Here is a 9,778-nt window from a genome sequence, read left to right as displayed (position 1 = left end):
AGGTCGGGAACAGAGAGTTACGAGAGAAAACAAAACACAAACCGCAGTCCCACGCTGGGTGCAAGGGCTGGGCTTCTCCCTCGGCTCCGGTCCCGGTGCCGCAGGGCTCCGGCGGCGTGCGGCAGCGCCAGGATGCGCAGAGCCCCGCGCCCTGCCCGGGGCTGTCTGCGGCCCCGTGTTAATTGCAACGTTAGTGGCAATGACGGCGATGCTCCTCGTGCCTTCCTGCGGGGTGGGGTGGGTGGGAAGGCGGCTCAGACCCGACTGCCACATCCCCTTATGGGCACGTTGGTGGAAGCGAAACCTTTCCGCAGGTGCGTACAGAACCCCTGAGAGCTGTTGGCATTGACCGCGGCCACCCCGGCCGACAGCTGGCGTGAGCTCAGTGACTGGCAGGTATTACCAGGGACTTGCTGGCTGGGGAAACTGGAACATGACACAAAGTCAGAGGTGTCCGGCTGGAAAATTCCATCTTGTTTGGGAAAGGCCACTGAGATGCTGCAACACTTGAGCTGGCTGGATTATGAACAACTCCAGAAAAACAGCACTAAATGGGAAGTGGGATAAGAACGTGCTGTGGGTTCCCTGGCGAGCGATCCGGGCAGGCTGCCCGTGCAGCGCAGCGAGGCAGCCATCCGAGCGGGACGGGAGTGCAGGAGACCTAAACTGCACGTGCTGCAGTCAAATGTGAGACAAGCTCTCGGCTAAAACACACAAACCAAGACGGGAGCAAGAACAGCGAGGTAAGAACTGGGTAAACACGACAGCCACAGCGGGGATCCGGCTTGGGGGACTCCTCGGGGCTGGGAAACGTGCTGCAAGCACAGGGCTGGGAGGCACCGAAGGTTTGGGGCGATGGAATATTTCAGAGGAAAATGCAGGAGTGTGGTAACTGGGATGAAATGTGCTATTACAAGGTGCAATGCTGTGCTTGAGGCCTGGCAACACTTTCTGCTATAGCGGAGTTCCTCTGCTAGAAACAGCTGCACTGGAGAAAGACCCGAGTTTGTCAGCGTGCCAGGAGATGATTCCCTCCGGCCATCGATATCACCGTCCTCCGGCCTGCGGAGAATGGCCCGAGCTGCTTCACAAGGCGGCTTTTGCAGCAGACACACGGTGGTCTCGTAGGGCTGTGCAGAGGGGCTCGGGCATCGTGCTTTGTGAGGCAGCAAGCCTGAAGGCGTCAGAGGGCAAAGGGGCACTGTCCCTGTCCCTGTGCATGGGCACGGGCATGGGCATGGCCAGGAGAGCACGTGGGAGGGACAGTGGCAGGAGAGACCTGCCTGCTGCTGGCGGTAGCGCTGGCCTGGCAGCACGGGCCTGGGTCCCGCCGGCGTCTGCCCCCACCTCAGCAGCAGGAGGTGGCACTGCCCCCACCCCTTCAAAGGCGAAACGCTAATTTCGGTCGGAGCGAGAAGAGCCATTAATTGCATGTAAGCCCCCTCTGTGACATTTGGTTGTGCCTCACGCAGCACCCCTGCTAAGGGTTTGAACAGGGATGAAAGCCTCCTCTTAGGGAGAGAGGCTGCGCGGTTAAGCAGCTCTTCCTTTAGCCCCAGTACTGCGCTGGCTGGCAGCTGCTCTGTGCCCGCGACAATTATGTCAAAGCCTGGGGTGCCATCCAGGGTCTCTGACCATCTGCAAGTGAAGAGCTCCTTTCCAATTACTAGCACTGGCATCTCATGTCCTCTTTGGTGCGAGCTGGTGTTTGCTGAGGATATTGGAAGAATTAGTCGGTATATTTCTCTCTAATCCTGTCCCAAGTGACAGCAGAAATCAAGCTAAAAAGGACCAGATCGTGTGCTGTTGTTTTAGGCAATAACCCAGTGGCATTAGTGAAGGCTTTTATCATTCTTGGGGCTGCATTGATTTGGAGAATGAAATATCCAAGGCAACAAAGCTGGATGAATTAAAAGCTTAAGAGCATGAAGAGGTATTACAGCACCGCCACTTCTGGGGGAACTTGTCTGGGCTATCCCACTCCTCGAGCCCCGCGCCCCTGCCGGGCAGCACTGTCCTTCCTCAGGGGTTGTCCACATGCTCAGTGGCTGGATTCCTCTTTCTAGGAAGGCGGCTTTAGGGGAAGGCAGACTGTGGTGGTGCTGCTGCTCACCCCGTTCCCCGGCGCCCGCCTGCCCCAGCTCCCCAGTGCGACTGGTTGGGCGCAGGGATGGGACTTGCCCAGAGAAGGGGTGCCTTGCTCACGGACACGGCCCGGAAACAGGCGGAATGGCAGAGGGGCTGCGCTTTGTTTGGTGTATTTGGCAGGGACGTAGCGTGGTGGGGCTGTTGTGGGGGCTCAAAAAGCCAGGAGACCATTTGTCACTGTCTGTGTTTTGGCTTATATTTGATGAGCCAAACAGTATAAAGAGACGGTATTTGCAAGGATGATGCTTCTGCATTCCTAACTGGCATGAACAAGCAGCTTTGGGGAGGAATAGCAGGGCGTGGATGTTTCTGAGAATCTTCAGTCTTTGCTCTTCTTTCCTGGCAGTATCAGCAAGCTCTCGAGCACCTCTGCTCTCTAATCTCATCAGTCCTCGGGAAACAGGATTTGCCGCAGTGTCTGACCACTCCGGTACCCACCAGCAGAGTAAATACCAGATTTATTTTGTGAGAATGGCCAAAAGCTATCCCAGCACCTTTCAATGCAGAGATGGGGTCTCCGGGACCTGGACCTCTCCCTGCTTCATGCTGCTGCTCCGAATTCCACCACTGCTGGCTTTGAGCAAGACTCTGGCAGGCAGGTTCTTCGGTACAGAGGAGGGTGCCTATGCAGGGGACTCCAGTGTAGAGAAGTAATTACTGTTCTCTCCAAAGTCCTGTGATGGGGACTGGTACAGCAGCTCACCATACAGCTCTTTGCTGGTGCTTGTGTTTATTTATAAAGGCAAAGACAAAACCAGCTGTAAACAGCTGCTTGTGACCATAGTCCAGTGACTGCAGCCACTGTGGTTAAAAACATCAGCTTTAAAAACGTGGCTTTGCTCCTCTGAGGGTTCGAGATCTGCATCGGCTCCGGCCGTTCCTCCAGGGGCACAGCCCGTCCCTGTCCCAGCCCTCGGAGCCCGCGGGTAAGGTGCTGTGGTCCTGCCTGCTCCAGACGTGTTTCCTGTTTCTGTGGTGGCTCACGGAAAGGTGACCTGGATCTCATACCCTGCCCATGCTGCGGTGCCACGTCTGAACCAGCTGCACAGATGCCACTTCTGGGGTGGCGGGGAAAGGGGCTCTCCTGGGTGCACGGAGCGGGTCAGATGAATTGGGGGTGCGCAGCCCCTTCCTCCTCGTGAGATACATGGCTGAGCCCGACGGATCTGCTGGGCATGGTGCAGAGGGGCGGCTGTGCCCAGGGATGGCAGAGGCAGCTCAGCAAGGACTTGCTAGTCCAACTTTGGCTTCCAGGTGACAGGGAGAGCCCTAAATTAGTGCTAAACTACTCCTCAGTTTCTTAGGGACCTGGTCCAAATGCCACTTTCTTGAACACATCCCATGTATTTTCCAAGCAGCGACCAGACTGAGTGGTAAGGCAGGGGAGATTCGATTAGTCCTGTTAACGCTCCGTTATTAAAGCTCAAGTGATGGGAGGGAATGGTCCCTCGGGGCCACCTGCCTGGGGAGTGCGAACCTGGCAAACCTCTGGCTCCGGGTCCAGGCAGGGCAACGCCGCAGTGCCACGGGGCATGGGGAGGCACAGCCAGCATCCATCCCAGCACCTGTGCAGCCCGGGAGCACTGCTCCCCAGTGAGGGACCACTCGGCGGGGACAGGGCACCCTTGGGGATGGCTCAGACACCTGCTGCCTCCGGCACGGACGGCTGCAGCTCCGTCACGTTAAATTGTCCGGCAGATGCCGCGGCCGCGCGGGCGCGTCGGTGGGGTTGGCGTGGGAGCGGCAGGTCCCGCTGCGCCGAACTGCTGCTGCTGCGCCGTGCTGCGGGTGGCAGTGCTGGGGCTTCCCTGGGGATTTATGGGTGTCTTCCAAGGTTTTCTCCTTTATGATTCTTGATGAGTAGATAAAAGGCCCATTTCTTCTTTTAATGGAGTTTCTGATGCTAATGGCCTTCCTCCAGTCAGATTAAGGTGCTTTGGCCTGTTTTACTCTAATAGGGGATGATTGAGAAGTGTCTGGCTGCTTCACAGCTGGCTGCCCCGCACGTCCTTCTGCACCGTGACGCTGCCACCCCTGCTGACGAGGCGCTTCCTAGAAACTGGAAAAGAAAAAGGCTGGAGAAGCTCATCCCCTCCCTTCGCAGGGGCTCCAGCCTCTTCCTTGCTGCGGACACGTCTCTACGCTGTCCCATGGAGCGTGCAGCCATGGGATGGGAGAGGGGGAAAGGCTCTGCGGGGGCTGCTCCTACCCTGCTGAGCTCCTGGGGCAGCTGACGCTGCAGCACTGCCTTCCTGGGCATGCTGCGGGAGCAGTGCTGCCAGCCCCTGCCTGCCCTGCCAGCCCCTGCCAGCCCCTGCCAGCCCCTGCCAGCCCCTGCCTGCCCTGCCAACCCTGCCCTGCAGCCCAAGGGCAAAGCAAAGTGCTGGAGCCCGTGGGAGAGTCAGAGCTCTTGGAGACACTCGTGTGTGCAAGAGGGTGTGAAATGCAGATGGATGGAGGACCCCGGGGAGCGGGAGAGAAGGAGCGAGGACGTGCCGCGGTCCCTGCCAAGGCCAGGGCGGACGGAGCGCAGGCTGTGGGAGCCGCACGGGCCCCGCGTCCCTGTGCCCTGCTCAGCCGCTGGCATCTCAGAATCAGCACGGAGCAACTCCCCAAGCTGCAGTCTCCTCGTATCAACGAGGCACCATTTCTGCATTTTAAATGCGTGCCCCTTGATGTTGTCCTGCCTCTAAATGATCCTGGAAATGTATCGTCTACTTAACTACCTTTTAATTAAAAGTCAGGGATATTAGAAAAGAGAAATCAATTCCTGTCACAATTAAGACTTGGTTTGAACAATTGCAGCATGTTTCAGCAAAGGATCCTCTCTGGACTTATTGATCTGTATTGTCATAATGCCTGCTTTATTACCACGGCTCAGACGGTCTGAAATGAATATTTCGCCTGAATTATGCATGTCATCCGGCAGGCAGGGGAGGCTGCCTGCTGCCAGGCAGGGTCTGCAGGGCTGCCAGGCCCCCGAGTCTGCCAACCGGGACCGGGGCCGGGGCCGGGGTGAGCAGCCTCATCCCTGACGATGTCAGGCTCATCCACGAGCCCGATGCTTGCCCCGAGGTCCTGGCACCTGCTGGAGCGAGCCGGGGAGTCTCAGGGTTTGCAGCCCCAGGAACCACCTCACAGCCTGGAGACAGCTGCTGCAAGTGGTACTGGGGCAGCAGAAACCAGCAACCAGCAGCGCCCACCGGAGCATCCCGCACCTGGCATGATGCCGTGTCTCCCTGCTGATGGGAGTGGGACCAGGAGCAGGAGGCCAAGCTGGCACTGAGGCCAGAGCCTTCCCCGTACGTGTCAGGGCTCCGGCACTCTCCCCTGTCGAGGCAACGGGAGTGTAGGAGGCTGATTAACCAAAAATCTAACGTGATGATGGACGTTTTTAAAGGTAGAAGATGTCCCAGTAATGGCTTCCCTGCCCTTTAAAAGTTCTGAAAACTAAGGGGTCTTGGAGGAAAGATAATTGATTTCTCACGATTTCTTTTGTACCTCGGGGCGGAGAGTAAATTCAAAGGGGCCCTAACATGAAAGGTCAGAGTCTCTGTCGCTGCGGCTGGTAATGAGATCTCTCACGGATAAATCAAAACACCTGGATTTCACCAGAGGAGCTACTGGTTAACCCAAGATACTGGGATTAGGAAGAGAGAGCATGTGCTGAAATCTCGTCTGCTGTGGAGGCAGACTTGGCAGCGGGAATGCCACGGCCCCAGTTATCTTGGGATTGGGGCCATATCCTGCTGCCTTGTAGTGCCTGGCACATCCAGTGCCTCCGGCAATTCGTGCGGAGTCTGCCGGGCTCCACCACCTGCCTCTTGTGCCGTCCCTGCTCCCTCTTGCCATGGTCCCCCAGCAGCGACTCCGGTAGCTGCTGTCTCCTCTCTGTGCTCCCCTGGTCCTGTGGCCGTGTCACCCAGATGCCAGGGCTGGGGAAGGAGAAACCTCGTGGCCTCGACAGCGTTTCTTGGAAACCGGCGGCTGCGGCTCCCAAGGCTGCAGCCCGCTGGATACCATGTGCTTTGTCATAAATAGGATTCACATAATAATTTCTGACTCTTATTAATGCTTTTAATCTGCAGACCTCAGGAGCACTCAGGCAAGCAGGGGGAGGCGAGCCAGAGAAAACCGGGAGAGAGAGAGATGCTCAGAAAAAAAGGAGAGCAGCAGAGAAAAGTGAGTAGGATGAACTCTTTACCTCTCTATCCCATTAGCACACTCACTGCAGATTGCCAAATCCCATTAGGTGCCGGCAGCGCACGGGGCTGGACGGCAGCGCGGGCACTGGGTGCGGGCGGTGGCTTTGGCTCTGCGGCGGTGCCCGGGCTCTCCCCACTCGCAGGCTGTTGTGCCAGGGACGGCCCCAGCCCAGCTGCCCCTGGCCCCCAGTGCCTCCCCTCCCCGGGCAGCCTCCGGCGTTGGGTCTTTGCTCCTCTCGTTGGTGGGTTAAGCGACTCTCGAGCCCCGCGTTTGTGCCTTCGGTGTATGACTAATTGGGGAAGTGTCTGATCTTGTCCTCCGCCGATGTTTCTGCTACACAGCCGGTGATTAAACGCGCCATCAGCCGCTGTTTGCAGACCGTAGTGCTGCTTTCTCTCCGCTCCTACACTATCGGCCTCGTTAAGGAGGTTTACAGACATATTAGCGTGGATTGAATAATGTCTCAAATGCGTCCCCTGAGCACTGCACCCTCCGACTCTGGGTGGCCAGATGTGACTCTGGGGACCCCAAAACGCCGCACAGAGCAAAGACCCGGTCCCACGCCAGGGTGGCCCCGGGCTCCGGAGCCCATCTGCTGCGCCCATGTTGGCTCTCTTCATGGGCACCCTTTGAGGGGTGCGGGCCCCACTTTTGCTGCCAGACTGGAGACAGCAGTAAGTGTCTCAGTTGATAAAATTCTCTCTGATGCTTCATTACAGCAGAATCTGCAATACACGCAAAAAGATGCTCTTTTTCCACTCTTGCTGAATGAAACATTCGTACATTTCCAGAGAAAGCTCCTGGTACGGATGGTGCATGGCCTTTCAGATACAGTAGGAACAAACTGCAGCTGCAGATGGGAACAGGTTGTTTCTGCCATTTGTTATTCTTTTCCCTAATTATAATGCAGATTGGACACTCTCTCCAGCATTTCCTCCCTTTCTGTTTATTTAAGCAGTATTTTTGCGAACATACATGATAATCTCGCCCTGGGCTGTGGATGCACTGTTATAATGAAAAGGAATTTATTGCTTCCGCGAGCTGCAGGGCTTTTCCCCCAGCGCCCCTTTCACTGGCAGCCAGTGCTGAGCGAGGGGCTGGGAGCAGGGCCAGGATGGAGCTGGCAGGACCCCTGTGGCAGGTGTCCTGGGGGACAGCGAGGCCAGCGGCTGGTGGTCCCTCCCTGGGGGCACATCCAGCCCCGGCACGGTGGCAGGCAGAGCAGAGGCACACGGGGGCGTGGGAAGGCATCCAGCTCTCCACCGCGCACTGAGCGCTCTGTAATTACTGGGGAGCTTTAATGGGGCTGGGCACACCGCGCTGGTGCCTTATTTAGAGTCTGCCCAAGTGTCGAGTCCTGGAGTGCAAAATGCATGTAGGAATCAGCCCCAGCTGGAGTAAATTGCTAATTATCACTTGCAAAGTGTATTACTCTCTTTTATCATGGACAAATGGAAAAGACCTGCTCTGCGTGACCCTCCTGTTGCCCTCACCCCATGGCTAAGGGATAATTGGCGAGTGCCTTGTGGTGATTGAGTTATGGAGCGGGTCCCAAGCGTCCTTCTTCATCAGCGTGCCATGCAACTTGCATCTTTGATTGCCTAATGAGTAGGAGCTGGAGCAGCATTCACCCCGAGGAATCCACTGTAGCTCAGTGCTGTAACTTCCGCGCCCTTGTTGTGAAGGGACATTTGCTGCCGCTTTAGTGAGGGGCCAATGAAGTCAGAAATCTTGCTAATTGATTTTAAATGGTGATCAGCACAAAGGCACAAACGTAAAAAAGCTCTTAACAAATAAGAGAAACACTGTGAAACATGGAAATCCGCACCCGAGGCGGGCTGGCGGGTTGGGGTCCCCCCTCGGGGATGCACACAGAGCTGGGGGTCCGCTCGGGAGCAGCGCCTGCCAGCCCAGCATGCACTCAGCATCCAGATTCGGAAAGGTTTGGGATGTGAACACAGCACAGCACTGCTTGGAGCTGTCGAGGGAGGGCTGGGAAGGCCACGGTGAGAGCTCTGCGTCGGGGCAGGCGCTCTGCAGCGTCCTCCCCAGCCTCGCGCGGCCGTACGACCGGCAGGACCCGTCCGTCTGAAACGCGTCTGACCACAAGTGATGGCCTCACGCTGCAGATCCCTTTGTAAAACATAAACACCCTGCTGGGAAATTATTTCCGATGCCACTGAAAATGGAAATCCTAATGACAGCACTTCAAACAGAACTGCTGCAAATCTCTGTAAGTGATTTTAATGAAACCAGCCAGGAATATAAGGAGAGCAAATCAAAGCTAGGACAACTCCTTTGTTCAAATTACACGTAATTGGTATCAAAATTATGCTAATGGCTGTTTGCACCATTATACTTGAGGTCTATCATCATTTCTATCACAGACCTGAGCTCTCAGTATGCAATTCTGTCTCTCAACCAGAGGAAGAGGAGCAGCAGCAGAGGGGCAGTTTGAGCGTGAAGAAGCCCGTCTGTGCAAGGACCGGGGTGCTGGTGTCCTGCCCCAGATTTGGCACCACCGGTAAATCATCTCTGCAGGGCAGGAGCCGCCTCCCCCAGGGAGCTGGGACATCTGCCCAGTCAGAACCCCCCCCAGCCAGTTACACCTGTGCTGTGCACGCCTCCGTCACGGCCGTCTGCGCTCGCTCCCCGCAGCAAAGGGGCCGGCGTGGTGCCAGCTGGGCAGAGGGGCTCCAGGAGGCTCTGGGTCCAGCCGCAGCCCTGGCACCTGTGGGAGCACAGGGGGTCGGTATTTGTGGTCCTGGTGCTCAGAAGCGGACGAATAGGGGGGGCAGTTCAATATGTTTACTTGCAGTAATTGGACATTAATTAGCACTAAATTACAGCTGGATTCCTCTGGAGCTCTAAATTACTTTCCTATTAGCACCAAATGGTCTCCTCTTGATCAGTGTCACCCGGGTGGGTGCTGGAGCTGTGGTCAGTGTTCGGTCAGCGGCGACTGCCCGGACCCTCGGGGGCTGCGCTGGTCGCAACCCCTGGACAGCAGGAGACGTGGCCCCTGGGACGTGCCCCCCTCCCTGTCCCTGCCCCGCATAGTAAGCGAGCGGGCACTTGGCTTCTGTTTTTTCTGGGCCAGGCGGGTGGCTGTCAGCCGTGGTACGCAGCGAGAGGATGGAAGTCCTGAGGGAGAGCTGTGCTGCACGGCATTCCCAGCGGCTGCTCCCGCGCAGCCCCTGCAGCTCTCTCCGACCCTGCCAAAGCCACCGGCGTGACTGGGGACAGAGACGGGCAGACGGGGCCATGCCCGGTGTGCGCAGGCAGGACGGCAGCGGGTCAGGCTGCGACGGGGTGAGGGCAGCACAGCAGTGGATGGAGCAGAACAAGAGAGCTGTTGCGTGCGAGTGCAAAGTGACAGCAAAATAAAGCAGGAGAGTTTTGCCCAGGGACCATTTGCTCGCTG

The sequence above is a fragment of the Tauraco erythrolophus genome, chromosome 24 (genome assembly GCF_009769465.1).
Source record: "Tauraco erythrolophus isolate bTauEry1 chromosome 24, bTauEry1.pri, whole genome shotgun sequence".
Lineage (NCBI taxonomy): Eukaryota > Metazoa > Chordata > Aves > Musophagiformes > Musophagidae > Tauraco > Tauraco erythrolophus.
The sequence above is the reverse complement of the archived record's forward strand: the minus strand, read 5'-3'. Positions refer to the sequence as shown.